The sequence below is a fragment of the Tachyglossus aculeatus genome, chromosome 16 (assembly GCF_015852505.1).
Source record: "Tachyglossus aculeatus isolate mTacAcu1 chromosome 16, mTacAcu1.pri, whole genome shotgun sequence".
Classification (NCBI taxonomy): domain Eukaryota; kingdom Metazoa; phylum Chordata; class Mammalia; order Monotremata; family Tachyglossidae; genus Tachyglossus; species Tachyglossus aculeatus.
The window spans coordinates 13,540,347-13,559,160 of NC_052081.1; the positions used below are offsets into that span (position 1 = coordinate 13,540,347).

At 49.0% G+C, this 18,814-nt stretch overlaps 1 long non-coding RNA gene across 1 annotated transcript in view; it reads left to right on the forward strand.

Moving 5' to 3' along the window:
• Positions 1 to 18,814, forward strand: part of LOC119938611 — a 21,021-nt gene continuing 2,207 nt past the window's right edge. The window contains exons 1-6 of the long non-coding RNA XR_005454471.1: positions 1 to 188; positions 1,761 to 1,932; positions 4,494 to 4,584; positions 11,066 to 11,142; positions 17,744 to 17,849; positions 18,636 to 18,719. This is a non-coding gene — a long non-coding RNA (uncharacterized LOC119938611). The remainder of the gene's footprint in view (positions 189 to 1,760; positions 1,933 to 4,493; positions 4,585 to 11,065; positions 11,143 to 17,743; positions 17,850 to 18,635; positions 18,720 to 18,814) is intronic.

Here is an 18,814-nt window from a genome sequence, read left to right on the forward strand (position 1 = left end):
CTCAGCTCTGATCTGCTTGGTTGACACATGGTGTCTTTAAATAGGAAGACATCCTACTGCTTCGTGTGCAGAGCCACAGAAAGTGCGAATTCAATATGAGCAGGAAGGAGGATGGCCGTCCAAATGTTTTCAGCACACGCTCTATCCTCGGGGAAGTGTTTCCCAGCTCTGCTGTGTCATGGAAGCGGGTGAGAGAAAGCGACATCTGGGAGACTTAGAGAGAAGGATGAAAGCATCTTGGGGAATAACAGTGGTCCGGGTGGTTCTTCAAGGGGTCTTGTTTCTGAGGACTTGTTCCTAAATGTTCCCCCACACAAACCCACCCCCCAGTTTCCCCGGGAGGCGAGTGATTGCCTGAAATGCCCTGTCGAATAGCTCTGGTGAATGTCTTCTAGACTGTGAGCCCACTGTTGGGTAGGGACTGTCTCTATATGTTGCTAGCTTGTACTTCCCAAGCGCTTAGTACAGTGCTCTGCACACAGTAAGCACTCAATAAATACGATTGATTGATTGATATGCCAAGGGAGAGGGTGGCTTGCCTAAGGTGACCCAGCAGGCCCTCAGAGGGGAAATATCCCTGTGGGAGTGTAGTCTTAAGCACCCCCCTGGCCTGCTCCATGGTGTTGAAGCAGCAAAGCCTAGGGGGGAAAAGCGTGGGCCTGGGAATCCGAGAGCATAGGTTCTAATCCCCGCTCCTCCATTTATAATAATAACGATGGCATTTATTAAGCGCTTACTATGTGCAAAGCACCGTTCTAAGCGCTGGGGAGGTTACAAGGTGATCAGCTTGTCCCATGGGGGGCTCACGGTCTTAATCCCCATTTTACAGATGAGGTAACTAAAGCACAGATAAGTGAAGTGACTTGCCCAAAGTCACACAGCTGACAATTGGCGGAGCTGGGATTTGAACCCATGACCTCTGACTCCAAAGCCCGTGCTCTTTCCACTGAGCCTTGTGTGACCTTGGGCAAGTCGCCGGCTTAACTTCTCTGTGCCTCAGTTCCCTCACTGCAAAATGGGGATTCCATACCTATTCTCCCTCCTACTTAGACTGTCAGCCCCATGTGGGACCTGATTACCTTATATCTCCCTCAGCAGTTACTGCAGTTTTTGGCATGTAGAAAGCACTTAACTCAGGTGCCAACATTTGTCACTGAACCTCTCTGTGCCTCAGTTTCCTCAGATGTAAAATGGGGATGATGGGAAGACTGTAAAGAAGGTATCTAAAATGCAAGATATCATATTTAGAGGGATAACCGTCCCTTTTTTTAAGCATGATTTTTGCAAGCTCAGAACAGGAAAGGGATTAATATGAAGGGTTATGTAAGAACTAAGTCAATAAGGGGAAGCAAAAGAATAAGAAGAGGAGAAGGAGGAGGAAAGGAGGGGAAAAGAGAAAGGTAAGAGGGCATTTGAAGCTGGAATTCTTTTGCCCTCCCTCAGGGGCTGCACACAGTGGGCACTCAGTGAATTAAGGGCCCCTCAGCTTCTCCTCTTCCTGCCTGGAGTTAGCATATCTCAGTAAAGCAACTCTCGCAGGCTCACTGAGCCTGAGTCTGTGGCATTAGCATGCTCTGACTCTTCTTCTCTTGCTACACCAGTGCTCCCCGCTCTCACTTTAATTCCCTCCTTAAAAACCCAGAGTGGAGGGGAAATTATTCAGTGGAGGCAGATAGGCGAAAACATGGGGAATTATCATCAGTGTGCCAGGCGTTTGGGCGGATCAGATTCTGAATGATCAAAACTCTACTGTATTCCAGCGGACGGACTGAGGAGAAAAATCGACAGCCCCGCTTCTCTGGGAGTGGAGGGAAATCAGGCCGGACGGGGCACGGGAGCAAATGCAGCCTCTCCCACTGAGGGAGCCTACGCCTGCCCAGTTCCAAGGCAGGATTCCGGCATTCACAACGCTTCTGGCTGAAGAATTGCCAGGTGAGGGGGCCGGGCGGGAGGGAATGAGTGGGCTCTGGGAGGGGAACCAGGGGCTGTGGGGCCTGGGAGACTGCATTCCAGCCTTCAGGCTGGGGGTGGGAGAGTCCACAGTATGGGGTTCAGTTGACCATTGCAGTTGTCTGATAATAATAATATGGTTGTTTAGCACTTTTTCTGTGCTAAGCAGCGTACGAAGTGCTGGGGCATAATCAAGGTAAACTGGTAGTACACAGACCCTGTCCCATATGGGGCTCACATTCTACAAGGGAAGAATTCCCACATTTTACAGATAAGAAAACTAAGGCACAGAGAAGTTAAGTGACTTGCCCAAACTCCCGCAGCAAGTAAGTGGCAGAGTTGAGGTTAGAACCCAGGTCCTCTGACGCCCAGGCTCTCCTCACTAGGTCTCGCTGCTTTTCCCAAGTCATGGCCTAGTGGATAGATCACGGTCCCGGGAGTCAGAAGGTCATGGGTTCTAAACCCAGCTGTGCCACTTGTCTGCTGTGTGACCCTGGGCAAGCCGCTTCACTTTTCTGTGCTTCAGTGACCTCTTCTGTAAAATGGGGTTTGACACTGAACCCCACATGGGACAGGGACTGTGTCCAACTTGATTTGTTTAGATCCACCCCAGCCCTTAGTACAATGCCTGGCACGTAGTAAGCGTGTAAGAAATACCATCATTATTATTATCATCGTATTTGACATTGATGAAGATCTTCCCCCTTCCAGCCCCCATCCTGGGCATGTTGTGTCCTCAGGAGATGTGGAATGAGATGGGTCATGGGTGCTAATTCCACATCTCGTATTTCCCCAGATAAAGCTCCACGAATTTGGAGCCAAGACTCTAAGCCCAACCCAATCTGCCGCTCACTGCCTCCACCCGGCTCCCATGGGTATCCTTCCCATCCCAGTCCTGCCCGCCTGGATCCGACACCTCCCATCCCATTGGGACCGTCAGCCTTCCCAGCAGCTTCCTGCACTCAGACCACATGAGGCCCGGGATTAGCTGTGAGGGGAAGGCACATTGAGTCAGGGAGGTGGTTGGGGCAGCGCTGTTGTTGTTTCTGGACAGAGCTGTCAATCTCCAGCCATTGGCTGGAGAAAAGGTGTCTTTGCCTTCGCTTGATTTGATTTGACAAACAACCCCCGGATTGTTCTACGAATGAGCTGGGAAAGCTAGAATCGGCCTGTGAGGAGAGGACGGTGGTGGTTTAGTAATGAAGGGAGGGACTGTGCAGCTGAATAGAAAGCAAGCCCCTTTTTTCCCTTCATTCCAAGCACCGAAAGAAAAAAAAGCTTTAAAGAAAGAGGTTTCTGTCAAAAGACTAGGTAAATAAAGCCAGAGGCAGAAGCTGAATGAAATTCTGTTTTCTTATGCCTCTGATCTTCCTTCTATTAATAGCCTCTTTGAGTCACATTGAGACACATTTATTCACCACGTCAGAGAGAGCTTTTCCCGAAAATAGCCTCTGAGCAATTTTTCTACGATGCCGTAACTCCAGGGCAGCTCAGTCTGACACCACCTCCGAGAGATCGGGAAAGCAGGCTAAGTAGAACGCAAGCTAAGGCCCGCTCACAAAGGACCAGTCAGACCCTCATTTGTCCGGAAATCCCTGGTGGCGGGAATCCTGCGCTCCCTCATCTCCCTCCCCCAGCCCCAACCCCTTCCCCACGCTTCACTCCTCTCACAGACACCGGTTTCCTGCCTGCTCCCCTTTAGAGAACACCTCATTTTCTCAGCCAGGCAAGATGTTCTCTGAACCGTTGCATATTTTGCTAAACGCTCTCCTTATATCCACTGAGCACACGTGCGGTAATCAAATGCTCATTTTACCATACTGACCAGAGTCCAGGCGATTGTGGCCGGATGTCCGGCATTAGATGGAACGGTCGCAAGTTTGGAGGCGCCGACCTGCCACCCGAAAAACCTCCGGGGACTTCAGGTTTTGCTTTTGAAAAGGGTGGTGAGAGGGGACCCAGCTAAGCATCCTCCTCCTCCTGCTCCTCCCTTTCTATTTCCTCTTCCTTCTTTCCTGGCAGGACAGTTGGGGTATACCTGTCCCTGTCGGGGGGAGCGTGACCCTCTGGGGATGTGACGCCCAAAAAGCAGTTATTCACCCAGGATGAGTCACGGGGGAGAGCAAGTGCACAGATTGGGAGAGCAGGACAGCGCCAGATACCCAAACAAAATGGTTGTTGGCTCTTGGGGACAGGAGCAGGATCACGGTGGCACGGTTATGCGAACTAGCTGCCGTGACCAATCAGTCGGGAATGCCGACATTGGGAAAAATCAGCTATCCATTGCAATCTTTTTATTTGATTTGTGGGCTTCCCCGGCCCGTGCTGCTCCCCAAGGGGGTGTCGCGCTTCCTCATTCTCATAAAAAAGAAATCCATCAGTAAATGGTCTTTATTGAGTGCCTAAGGTTCCAGAGAATTGTTATCATTATTATTATTATTATTGTGTTAATAAGACCTTCATCTTTCCCGAGATATAAAAAACAAACAAAAAGAACCCAAAAGACCCGTCCATCCTGAAGCGTTCTTGGCCCGGCCCTGCAGGCTGGGGAGGACAGTCCCGGAGGGCAGGAGCAGCAGCAGTGCCCTGACAGCACAGCCCCACCTGACCGGAGGAAATTCAGTTTAACCTCAGGTGAGCATAATTTTTCATACTGTAGGTGGGAAGGGGGTGGAATGGCAAGCGAGGAGAGGTGCGGAGTGGCCCTGGGCCTTCAGGAAAGTGTCTACCAACTCTGTTATACTGTACTCTCCCATGTGTGCTTAGTACAGTGCTCGTCACACAGTAAGTGCTCAATAAATGCCACCACTGATGGAGATGATGGAGATGAGAAAGAAAAGTTACTAGCCCTTCATAGGAGGAGTAGCAGCATTTATTGAGCCCCCACTTGGTACAGTGCGCAGCTTGGGAAGTACAGAATAAAGTGGCATGTTCCCCACCCACTGGCACTTGCACTCCAATGGGGGAGAGAGACATAAAAATATTTACAACTGGGGTTGTCAGTCAGCTGGGTGACCTTGGGCAAGTCACTTAACTTCTGTGCCTGTTACCTCATCTGTAAAATGGGGATTAAGATTGTGAGCCCCACATGAGACAACCTGATTGCCTTGTATCCCCCCAGCGCTTAGAACAGTGCTTTGCACATAGTAAGCACTTAACAAATACTATTATTATTATTATTATTATTATTATTATTATTATTATTATTATTATATACATGAGTGCCAAGGAGGCCTCTCCTTCTTCCAGGGCTACCACGCCAGCGAGAGGGAGCGCCACGGGAGGGAGGGAGGTACATATATACCTGTATATATGTATATATGTTTGTATGTATTACTCTATTTTATTTGTACATATTCTATTTATTTTATTTATATGGTTTGTTTTGTTGTCTGTCTCCCCCTTCTAGACTGTGAGCCCGCTGTTGGGTAGGGACCGTCTCTAGATGTTGCCAACTTGGACTTCCCAAGCGCTTAGTACAGTGCTCTGCACACAGTAAACGCTCAATAAATATGATTGAATGAATGAATGAAAGAAAATGTTGGGTAGGGACCGTCTCTGTATGTTGCCAACTTGTACTTCCCAAGCGCTTAGTCCAGTGCTCTGCACACAGTAAGCGCTCAATAAATACGATTGAATGAATGAATGAAAATGTTGGGTAGGGACCGTCTCTCTATGTTGCCAACTTGTCCTTCCCAAGCGCTTAGTCCAGTGCTCTGCACACAGTAAGCGCTCAATAAATACGATTGAATGAATGAATGAAAGAAAATGTTGGGTAGGGACCGTACCTATATGTTGCCAACTTGGACTTCCCAAGCGCTTAGTCCAGTGCTCTGCACACAGTAAGCGCTCAGTAAATACGATTGAATGAATGAATGAATGAATGCATGAATGAATGAAGGGAGGGGGCTGCGGGCGGCAGGGGGCGCCACGTCGCCGGAAGGGGGCGCCACGCAGGCTGCGGGCGGCAGGGGGCGCTGCGGGCGGCGCCGGAGGCCACGAGGAAGGAGCGCCACGGGGGCTGCGGGCGGCAGGGGGCGCCACGTCGCCGGGAGGGAGGGAGGGAGTGAGGGGGCGCCACGGGGGCTGCGGGTGGCGCCGGAGGCCACGGGGAAGGAGCGCCACGGGGCCTGCGGGCGGCAGGGGGCGCCACGTCGCCGGGAGGGAGGGGGCGCCACGCGTGCTGCGGGCGGCAGGGGGCGCTGCGGGCGGCGCCCGAGGCCACGGGGGTCCGAGGGCCACGTGCGCTGCGCCACCTCCCCCGGCCAGCGGCCGCCCTTCACCTTAGGATGCCACGTCTCCTTTGGGCCAGGTAATAATAATTAATAATCATAATAATAATAATGGCATTTTTAAGCGCTTACTATAATAATAATGATGGCATTTGTTAAGCACTTACTATGTGCAGAGCACTGTTCTAAGCACTGGGGGTGGGGGGAATGCAAGGTGATCAAGTTGTCCCACATGGGGCTCACAGTCTTCATCCCCATTTTACGGATGAGGGACCTGAGGCCCAGAGAAGTGAGGTGACTGGCCCAAAGTCACAAAGTTATCCACTCTCCTCTCCCACGGCAGTCACTCATTCAGTCAGTCAGTCAGTCGTATTTATTGAGCGCTTACTGTGTGCAGAGTACTGTACTAAGCGCTTGGGAAGTCCAGGTTGGCCACATCTAGAGACGGTCCCTACCCAACAGCGGATTCACAGTCTAGAAGGGGGAGACAGACAACAAAACATATTAACAAAATAAAATAAATAGGGTAGCAAATATGTACAAGTAAAATAAAGAGTAATAAATATGTACAAACATATATACATATATGCAGGTGCTTACAACAGTGCTTCAGGCACCCAGATCACACTCTTCACTCCTAAGAAGTCAATCTCCCTACCAAGCCCGGGCTCTTTCCACTGAGCCACGCTGCTCCTCTCTGTGCAAAACACTGTGCTAAGCGCTGAAGGTGAGGAGGGGATCGTGGGCAGGGACACCAAGGCCGGAGATTGGGGGCAGTCAGGGAATTGGGGGGTGGGAGGGCGGGGAATGAGGCCGACTGCACCTTCTCCACTGTGAGCCCACTGTTGGGTAGGGACCGTCTCTTTACATTGCCAACTTGGACTTCCCAAGCGCTTAGTACAGTGCCCTGCACACAGTAAGCGCCCAATAAATACGATTGAATGGACTGCAATGAGAGCAAGATGCCAAGGGGGAAGCCTCGTGGGAGAAGCTGCCTTGCCTCCCCACCTCATTTTCCCTTGCTCGTTTTAAAAAATCAAAACTCAATTTCAGTCAAAGGCTGAAAAATGGGTCGCACATTTCCAGTATTCAAACGCGTGGTGAACGTGTCATGAACTTCTCTGAGTCTCAGTTAGCTCGTCTGTAAAATGGGGGTGAAGGCTGTGAGCCCCACGTGGGACAACCTGATCGCCTTGTAGCCCCCCCAGCGCCTAGAACAGTGCTCTGTACATAGTAAGCGCTTAACAGATGCCATTATTATTATTATCCGGGTGTAATAATAATAATAATGGTATTAAGCGCTTACTATGTGCCAAGCACTGTTCGAAGCTCTGAAATGGTATTTGTTAAGCGCTTACTATGTTCCAAGCACTGTTCTAACCGCTGAAATGGTATTTAAGCGCTTACTATCTGCCAAGCACTGTTTTAACCACTGAAATGGTATTTGTTAAGCGCGTACTATGTTCCAAACACTGTTCTAACCGCTGAAATGGTATTTGTTAAGCGCTTACTATCTGCCAAGCACTGTTCTAACCGCTGAAATGGTATTTGTTAAGTGCTTACTATGTTCCAAGCACTGGTCTAACCGCTGATATGGTATTAGTTAAGCACTTCCTATCTGCCACGCACTGTTCTAACCGCTGAAATGGTATTTGTTAAACACTTACTATGTTCCAAGCACTGTTCTAACCGCTGAAATGGTATTTAAGCACTTACTATGTTCCAAGCACTGTTCTAACCGCTGAAATTGTGTTTGTTAAGCGCTTACTATGTTCCAAGCACTATTCTAACCGCTGAAATGGTATTTGTTAAGCGCTTACTATGTTCCAAGCAATGTTCTAACCGCTGAAATGGTATTTAAGCGCTTACTATCTGCCAAGCACTGTTCTAACTGCTGAAATGGTATTTTTGTTAAGAGCTTACTATCTGCCAAGCACTGTTCTAACTGCTGAAATGGTATTTTTGTTAAGCGCTTACTATCTGCCAAGCACTGGTCTAACACTGCTGAAATGGTATTTGTTAAGCGCTTACTATGTTCCAAGCAGTGTTCTAACCGCTGAAATGGTATTTAAGCGCTTACTATCTGCCAAGCACTGTTCTAACCACTGAAATGGTATTTGTTAAGCGCTTACTATGTTCCAAGCACTGTTCTAACTGCTGAAATGGTATTTAAGCGCTTACTTTCTGCCAAGCACTGTTCTAACTGCTGAAATGGTATTTGTTAAGCACTTACTATGTTCCAAGCACTGTTCTAACTGCTGAAATGGTATTTATGCGCTTACTATGTTCCAAGCACTGTTGTAACTGCTGAAATGGTATTTAAGCGCTTACTTTTTGCCAAGCACTGTTCTAACCGCTGAAATGGTATTTGTTAAGCACTTACTATGTTCCAAGCACTGTTCTAACTGCTGAAATGGTATTTATGCACTTCCTATCTGCCAAGCACTATTCTAACCACTGAAATGGTATTTGTTAAGCGCTTACTATGTTCCAAGCACTGTTCTAACCGCTGAAATGGTATTTAAGCGCTTACTATCTGCCAAGCACTGTTCTAACCACGGAAGTGGTATTTGTTAAGCGCTTACTGTATGCCAAGCACTGTTCTAACTGCTGAAATGGTATTTAAGCATCTGCCAAGCCCTGTTCTAACCGCTGAAATGGTATTTGTTAAGCGCTTACTGTATGCCAAGCACTGTTCTACGCTCTGGGGTGGATTGAAGATAAGCAGGTTGTCCCACCTGGGGCTCACAGTCTTAATCCCAATTGTACGGATGAGGTCACTGAGGCCCAGAGAAATGAAGTAGCTCATCGAAAGTCACACAGCCGACAAGTGGCGGAGCCAGGATTAGAACCCACAACCTCTGACTCCCAAGCCTGGGCTCTTAACCACTAAGCTATGTTGCTTTTGTGGGGGCAGTGGGGTTCCGGGCGCACCCTGGGCCTAAGCCCAGACGGAAATGTTTGCACATCAGCTGCAAAGGGGATCCTGGAGCCAAGAATCTACCTCTTTTCTCTTAAAAATCAAGATGGGGCCGGAGGCTGCAGGGCAAAGGCACCAGGAGAGTCAGGAAGCAGGTTGTGTATATATCGTCATCATCAATCGTATTTATTGAGCGCTTACTATGTGCAGAGCACTGTACTAAGCGCTTGGGAAGTACAAATTGGCAACATATAGAGACAGTCCCTACCCAACAGTGGGCTCACAGTCTAAAAGAGTGGGCTCACAGTCTAAAAGTATGTGTGTGTGTGTGTGTGTGTGTGTGTGTGTGTGTGTTTTGTGTGTTGTGTGGAGAGGTGACCACCCAGGGCTTCAGCCCACATCCGCTGCAGGAACCCAGAAAGCTGACTGTGGGCTTGTGGGGCACGTGGCCTCCTGGAAAAACCACCCATCTTGACGTCAGGACACTTGGGAGGAGCAGCATGGCCCAGTGGGAAGGGCGTGGGCTTTGGAGTCAGAGGTCATGAGTTCAAATCCCGGCTCTGCCAATTGTCAGCTGTGTGACTTTGGGCTAGTCACTTCACTTCTCTGGGCCTCAGTTCCCTCATCTGTAAAATGGGGATGAAGACTGGGGATGAAGACTGTTGTCCCCCCATGTGGGACAACCTGATCACCTTGTAACCTCCCCAGTGCTTAGAACAGTGCTTTGCACATAGTAATCGCTTAATAAATGCCATTATTATTATTATTATTATTATTGGGTTCTAATTCCTACCCGCCACTGGCCTTTGGCAAGTCACTTAACTTCTCTGTGCCTCGGTTTCTTTTAGACTGTGACCCCACTGTTGGGTAGGGACTGTCTCTATATGTTGCCAACTTGTGCTTCCCAAGTGCTTAGTACAGTGCTCTTCACACAGTAAGCGCTTAGTAAATACAATTGATTGATCTGTAAAATGGGGGTTCAGTTCCCATTCTTCCTCCCCGTAGATTGTGAGCACTTAACAAATACCGGTATTATGGTAATCATAGTAATAATAAACAGTCTCTGCAGAAATGGGGGATCTTTCAACCAGAACCTGCAGCTTGCCGCAGCTGTAGATCCCTCTGCTCTTACCGGCGTTCCTCCCACCACACTTCCCCCATTTTCCTCCCCACACTCCCATTTTCCAGAACAGTTAGGATCTCAGCCGTTTTGCCACAGGATGACAAATTCAAGTCATGTCACCAGAATTTAGCTCATATTTATCACCCACGTTTCTGCAAAATGCCGTCCAAGTCAATAAAAGCTCCCCAGAAGCGACTCTCCCCACTCCTGCCGCCCCCCTGATTTTGCCCCAGGTGATTGCATTGTCAGATATCCGGGAGCCGCACGCTCTTGCTGTTGATGTGAGTAGAAGCATTTTAAAGGGACGCTCCTCCACCGGCTCTGTCCTCTTCCATCCTTGCTCCTCTCCTGCTCCACCTCAGTTCTTAATCTTCTTTCCTCCCCAAATAACCTCCCTACCATACCTCCCTCTCTATTCTCCTGACTTGATCGCACCCAGCCCAGAACTCCCTCCTGCTTCAAAGCCCTCAATCAGTGGTATTTCCTGAGTGCTTACCACGCAAAAAGCACTGTACTAAGCGCTTGGGGGAGTATAATACAATTGGTAGACATAATCTCTGCGCTCAAGGGGTTTACGAAAGCCCTCCCCGCCCACCCACCTCCAGCAAGGCTTCAATCTTTTACTCTCACTTACTCTCTCCCAAGCACCTAGTCCTTTGCGCACAGTAGGTGCTCAATAAACATTACTGGAGAGTACAAAGGGTACTTTGTAGAAGACTCAGTGAGTTTAGGAGAAGAAAGGGACCGCAGAAATGGAAGGCAAGAGGTGCCATTAACTGAGGTTTGCGAGGAGATGGGGTTGACCATCCAGGAGGCCATAACGTTGCCTTTTCCCCACAGGACACAGCCCTGGACGGAGAGTCTGGATTGAGCATCCCAGAGTGAAAATGGCCAGAGAGAAGACTCACTGCGAACCAGTAAGTTTTTACCAAGACCCCAAATAGAGACCTGAACCAGAGAGCTTTAGGATCCTGGTGTTTGCCATATCAGATCAGTCAGTACAATTTCTTGAGCAGTTTCTATGTCCAGAGCACTATACTTAGCACTTGTGAGAGTGCTGTTGTTAGGAGACACAATCTCTGCCTAGTGGAGAAAGTATTTTAAATACCCTTTTGCTTTAGCACTAACTCATATGTCTGTCCACTTTCTGCTGTAAATTATTTTATTGTCCGTTTCCCCCAATAGATTATGGTCTGGTTGCTGTGGGGGTATCTTAAATACCATATTGCTTTAGCACTAACTCATTCCCGTATGCATTCGTCTGTCTATAAATTGTTTTAGTGTCTGCCTCCCCAAATTCATTCATTCATTCAATCGTATTTATTGAGCGCTTACTGTGTGCAGAGCACTGTACTCAGCGCTTGGGAAGTACAAGTCGGCAACACATAGAGACGGTCCCTACCCAACAGCGGGCTCACGGTCTAGAAGGGGGAGACGGACAACAAAACAAACCATGTGGACAGGTGTCAAGTAATCAGAATAAATAGAAATAAAGCTAGATGCACATCATTAAGAAAATAAATAGGATAGTAAATATGAATAAGTAAAATCAATAGAGTAATAAATCTGTACAAACATATATACAGGTGCTTTGGGGAGGGGAAGGAGGTAGGGTGGGGGGGATGGGGAGGAGGAGAGGATCGAAGGATGGCCCCTTGGAAGCAGGGATCAAATCTACTAACTCCGTTGTATTCTCCCAAGTGCTTGGTACAATTCTCTGTGCAGTAAGCACTCAGGAAATACCATTGATTTATCGATGGATGGGTGTGCGTGGAAGCGCTACAAGTGGTTGTGAGTACTCAAGTGCTTAGTAGGAAGAGACGTGGTAGTTGTGAGGCTATTAACTGGTGGAGATGTGGCTTTGAAGGTGAGAATTTAGTTCACTCAAACTGGGGGTAAGGGTCTCACCCAAATTTGGGGTCAAGCAAAAAGTCAGCGGCAGAGCTTGAAGCCGGGCCCTCTGGCCACCAGCTTGGCTATGACAAGGACAGTCACGTGGTCTCCTTTACCTCTGCCCGCCCCCTCCCCACCCCCCTTCAATCAAGCAATCAGATTTATTGAATGCTTACTGTGTGCAGAGCACTGTACTAAGGGCTTGGGAGAGTACAGTACAATAGAGTTGGCAGGCTCAATCCCTGCCCTTAAAGAGCTTACAATCTCAAGGGGAGACAGACTTTAAAACAAATTAGATGAAGCCGCAGACCATAGGAATATGTACGTAAGTGCTGAGGGGTTGGGGATGGGGTGAGAATCAAAGTAGTAAAGGCATGCAGACCCGAAAGGAAGGGCAAATAGTTTGGGGAGATGAAGATATGATCTTCATCGCTTAGTACAGTGCTCTGCACACAGCGCTCAATAAATACGATTGATTGATTGATCTTAGTAGGACTTTGAAAGTGGGGAGAGCAGAGGCCTGGCAAATGTGACGGAGGGAAGAGTTTGAGGCAGGAGAGAGGACAAGAGCCAGAGGTTGACGGCGATAGAGTTGAGATCAAGGTACATTAGGTAGGTTGGCAGACTGGGATGTGGTGGGATTGGAGCAAGATTAGTTTGGAGGCGGAGAGCTGATTGGGCGCATTTAAGCTAATGGTAAGGAGTTTCTGCGTGGTGCAGAGACAGATGGGCAACCCCTGGAGGTCTCTGAGGTATGGGGGGATGTGCCCAGAATTATTTATTGGGAGAATTTGCACTTTGCCAGGACATTGGTTCTGTGTAGCCCTGACAGGAAGAGCTCGCCCTCATCGAGCCCTTCCCCCAGTTCAGCTTCTCTGTTCGGACAGGAAGCGCTCCATGCTCAGGGCAGCCCCTGGAGATGCAACACTCAGGTTCTGACTCACTCCCGCCGGGCCCGGGAGCTGGCTGCCCTGCCTGCTTTCAGGGGGCGTGAAACAATAGCCTGTGGAGCTTTCCCAGATGCGGTGGACCTCACCCTGCACATCTGGAGTCCCGTATCGCATCCCAGGCAGACTGCGGGAGGCAGAGCTGTTTTGGAGATGGGCTTGAAGAGGGGGAGGAGGAAGGGCAGAGACGAGAGTGTCTCCGCAGCTATCGGAGAGGGACCCATATGGAGATAGCCACGCTCTGCTTAATGCCTCTGACCCGGCTGCTGAGAGCACCACCAGACCCCTCTAAGCAGGAGGGAATTAGTCAATTAATCGTAGTTATTGAACACTTACTGTGTGCGGGGCATTGTACTAAGTGCTTGGGAGAGTACAGTGTAACAGACACATTCCCTGCCCCTAATGAGCTTATAATCTAGAAGGGGGAGGCAGACATTAATATAAATCGGTAAATTATGGCTATGTAATTAAGAGCTGGGGGTTGAGGGTCAGGTGAATAAAGGGAGCAAATCCGGCGACACAGAAGGGAGGGGGAGGAAAGGGAAGGAGGATTTAAGGAAGGCCTCTTGGAGGAGATGTGCATTTAATAAGGCTTTGAAGGTGGGGAGAGTGATTGTCTGTCAGATATTTAGAGGAGGGCGTTTCAGACCAGAGGCAGCATGCGGGGGAGGAGTTGGGGGCGATAAAGATGAGATCAGGTTTGGAGACACTCCCTGGGGCCTTATTGAGGGAGGGGCCAGCGACCCAGGATTGGCCACAGCCCCACTAACCGGAATATCGCAGATACTTCTGCTATGCTCTGTCTTCAAGTGGGAGGCAAAAGGCAGAAATCAAAGCTGGAAAAGTGCAACTGGTTTGGACTTGTAGTGTCATCTCACCACCTGCTGGAGGGAAAACTCAGCACGAGTTGCAGCCTGGTTTCTTTGCCATTCAGTTCCTCGGGCTGGTCTGATTTAGCTTAGTACGGTGCGCTGCACACCGTAAGCGCTCAATAAATGCGATTGAATGAATGAATTTAGCTGCCACTGAACGTCTCTGAGAACTCCCAGCCCTGGTTGGTCCCACCTGGAAAATCTCTGACCACTCCCCTGGCATCCACATCTACCTGCCCCCGGCAACCACCACATCAATCTATTGGGGGACAAGGTGTTTCAGCTAATGGCTGCTCCATCTGGGAAAATCAGGATTTGCTGGGATGGAGAGCAGACTCAAAACTCCCTTTAATAATAATTAATAATAATAATAATGGCATTTATTAAGTGCTTACTATGTGCAAAGCACTGTTCTAATCGCTGGGGAGGTTCCAAGGTGATCAGGTTGTCCCACAGGGGGCTCACAGTCTTTAATCCCCATTTTACAGAGGAGGTAACTGAGGCACAGAGAAGTTAAGTGATTTACCCGAAGTCATACAGCTGACAATTGGCGGAGCCTGGATTTGAACCCATGACTTCTGACTCCAAAGCCAATGCTCTTTCCACTGAGCCACGCTGCTTCTCTTTAAGTCTGGATGGGTAAAGACAGAAGTGGCAGGAGAGGCCCTCGGCTGGCGGTGGCAGAGAGGAGGAAAGGGAACGGGTGGGCCTGGTGAGGGAGTAGAAATAGTATTTATTAGGCACCTGCTGGGAGCAGTGCACTGGTCTAAGCACCTGGGAAGTACAAAAGGGGGAAGCGACACATTCTCTGACCATCTGAAGGATGGTCCAGGCTAGACAGGTGAGCCGTGCTTTCAGGGAGCAGGTGTCTGGCAGGTGGGAGCGGGGTGGGCAGCCTCACTTGGGAGGATATATTAATGGAGTCCCGAAACAATGGCATTCCACCCGGGAAGGGCCTGGTGTCTGTCTCTGGCCCCAGCGGGAAGCTGCGATAATTGGGAAGATGTGTCTCAGAACAGGCGGGTGCTTTCCGAAGGGTCGGAAGGACTCGCGTTAGCTCTGTCTCTGGGTGGCCCGGGCTCAGATGAGGGAGCTGGCGCGCGCACGTTCACAGAGGAGCGGAGGCTAATGGTAAACGGCGCGGCTCTCCGAGTCTCGTCGGCCGGGTCCGGGATGCTCCCCCAGCTGCGTGCCTTCTGCACAGACAGATGGGGTGATGCTCCTGTCGCAGAGAGGCTGGCGCCAGAGGTGGAGTCCAACTCTCTAGGAAAGGCCCACTGCCCTCTGCCCTTCGTGTCCAGAGCCGGGAGGAAGGCCTCGCCAATTGTGCCCCTCAACGTGCAGATGCGGAGCCGGTGTGCGACATCAGAGGTAAATTAGCGACTTTCCGTAACAACAAACAAGCAGAACTCCACTCAGTGGTATTTACTGAGTGCCTACTGTGTGCAGAGCACTGTACTCAATGCTTAGGAGAGTATAATACCGCAGAGGTAATAGACACGTTCCATTCATTCAATCGTATTTATTGAGCCCTTACTGTGTGCAGAGCACTGTACTAAGCGCTTGGGAAGTACAAGTTGGCAACATATAGAGACGGTCCCTCTTGTAGATTCCATGCCTACAAGAAGCGTAAAGTGACAGCAGCAACCCGTATGTTGCCCTGGGATGTATGTTTCTAGGTGTCCACCTCACCCTTGCACCCTCCCACAGCATCCAATGGTCTTTTTTTCTGATATTTAAGCACTTACTATGTGCCAGCACTGTACTAAGCACTGAGGTAGATTCGTTCATTCATTCAGTTGTATGTATTGAACGCTTACTGTGGGCAGAGCACTGTACTAAGCCCTTGGAAAGTACAATTCGGCAACAAATTGAGACAGTCCCTACCCAACAACGGGCAGATCCACGGTAATCAGGTTGGATACAGTCCATGTCCTACTTGGGGCAACTGAGGCACAGAGAAGATAAGTGACTTGACCAAGGTCGCACAGCAGACAAGTGGTAGAGCTGAAGTGGTGGTCTGCTATTGAAAAGGATTCACTTGGTCTGGCCAGTCCCCCTCTTCCAGAACTGGCCGGACTAAGTGAATCAATTTCACTGGGATGAGGGGGTTCGGGTTTGGGGGATGGATACGCACGGTGGTGATGGGGACAGAGGGGAGCGAGGGGCAGAAAGACCAACTCCAAGGGCCTGTTTTCGCTTCCTCTTTCGAAACTGGTTCGGAAAGAATGGGGAAGTTTCCTAGGCCGAGGGAGGCCCAGGGAGAGAGCGTGATTAGACCGGTTCTGTTGAAAGCCTTATTTCTGAGATGGATCTGATGTTGTTTCCTACCTGTAACTCTCCATGTCACCATTCCAGCACTGGATTTAAGTGGTGGTAAATGTCAGCTGTTCAACTTCAGACATACCCTCTCTGTGCCTCAGTTTCCACATGTGGGGAAGGACAGCTGATTCTCTGACTCACAGTCGTTAAGGCCCTAGCGAAGCTTTGTCTGCCTTTCTGCCTATTATTTCAAGGGAGGGATTTTAGGGGAGAGTGGAGTGGACTGAATAGCAAGGCTGTGTGATCTCGGGCATTTACTGTGTGCAGAGTCCTGAACTATATGCTTGGGAGAATGCTATACAACAGAATTGGGAGACACTTTGCCTGAACCTCATTCATTCAGTCGTATTTATTAAGTGGTCATTGTGTGCAGGGCACTGTACTGTGCTCTTGACCCTCTGGTCCTTAGTTTTATATCTCAGGTAAGAGATCGTGTGGCTTAAGAAAGACAGCTGCACTGGCTTTCTACAATGACTTTCTGGACCTATACTTCTTAATGGGTTCTAATCTGAAATCAGAAGTTACCTGGCCTGTAGTATTTAATCTCCCAGTTGCCAGACACTCCTCTCTTCAGCACCCCGTGTTTGGGATTGAGGCAGATCAGACAGAAACCTGAACCCCTGTCCCCTACTTTCTGATTCATCTCTCTCTAGGTTTAGTCCTCCATCAAGTCTCTGCTTACCTGGCACTATGCATGCCAAACATCTCACCCCCAAATTGTCAAAATTCCAGCCCCTACCAACTCCGCTAACCCAATTTTCCTGGGAGACAGGTGTGCTGCCAGGGTCATTTTCAGCGGAGAGAACTGAGGTACAGATGGGTTCACTCTGGTGCCAGGGAAAAGTGTGATTGGGTGGTTTCCCTTTTTAAAGTTGGATCCCCTTTTACTTCCAGAAGTGTTGCGTGTTTGGGTGATTACAGACAGTTTAGGGAAGCTGGTTCCCAACAACCTCTTTCTTTCTTGAATTGTGCCCATTTGCGGTGTTTTACACCTTTTATAAGCTTTTGCAACCATCTGGACACACCTCATCTCGACCGTCTTCTGAACCTGTACTTCGCAGGCATGCTTAGGAATTCGCTTCTACTCCTGCTCCACAGCAAGCAGTGGAGCCTTGCTCGGTTTCTAGCTGGTTGGTGTGAGCTCGGGACATTGTCATTTCTAAACACTGTGGGGGAAAGGAGGGCCCTTTCAAGCATCCCAGCCTGTAATTTTTCATTTCATGGCTGTTGGTTTCTATCTGTAAGCCAGACCTTTCTGAATCTTATTCCCAGGCCGATCCAATCTATCTAAATAAACCAGAGCATCGGGGCCTTGATTGTCTCTTCCAGGCAGCTGGCTGGCTTTTGACGGCTCATCGTTCTTCGCTGCTGCTTTCTTTGTTCTCGATCGGTCCTCCTCCCTTGGAAGCCATACCTGCCCTCGGACTGTGCTTGGGTGAAAGGGGCAGGCTTGCTGACTTGTTTTATTTCCTTATCTCCTGCAGAGCTCTTGTCACTCCCTCCTCCAGAGACATGAAATCCTGGATCACCGAGTTAGCCCCCTGCCAGCTCTAGAACGGCCATACTAGCACCAGCCCTGTCGTCATCCTGGTAAGTCTTTCCCGTGTGTTTTATTTGCTGCTTTATTTTATCAGTTTGCCAGTGTCTCTGTCCCAGGGTACAGAGCGGAGAGTGATACCACATTAAGCAGATTGGATACGGTCCTGCCCGTCCCACACAGTTTCAGCAGGAGGGAAGACAGCTTTTAAGTCCCCGTTTTACAAAAGTAACTGAGGCAGAGAAGTCAACTTGTCCCAAGGCCACACAGCAGGCAAGGACCAGAGTCAGAATTAGAAGCCAGGTCCTCTGACCCGTAGGCCTCGGTTCCTTCCCCTCGGCTTGCTACTTCACTTCTTTTAAAGGGCAATAAGGAGGGGAGGAAGAGGAGAAAGATCAGTCTGTGAGCAGTATCTCCACTTCTCTGTGAGATTGTGAATGCCTCTGGGGAAGGGATATCTGTATGTACATATACATAAAAATGCCTTCTCTAGAGCCTAATGAACACTGAATAAATATTTGGTGATGAGCCTATTGACTCAATAAATCTTATAGCACATAGTTTTACATAAAACATGCTTTCTCCAGGGTGAGAAGAGATTTGACTGTTCTGTCTCTATTTCATCAAGATGTTGCTAGAAATACTTTTCTGCATTTTAGAATTCTTGTCATTGAAATTTCTCTAGAATTTTAACACTGAATGCAAGGGTAAGCCTAGAAATAGGGCCACAGTCACTGGATTCACTTCTAAGTTAGTTATCCCAATTTCAGCGATTCCCTCGAAACCTGGATTTCTTAATGTTGGGCATGGTTTAACCTGCACTTGTCTTCTGTATCCAGAAAGATTCCACCTGATGGGCCGTGTGGAGAAGGGGTGCTGGAGAAGAATGAAACTATTGAAGTGGGATGCTCTGTCTTACAAAGGTAAGTTTCTGAAAATTCTTATATTCAACCGTAGCTCACCATTGCCTGCCTATACAGTGACCACCTATGGATATAGGGTTACATACTGCAGAATA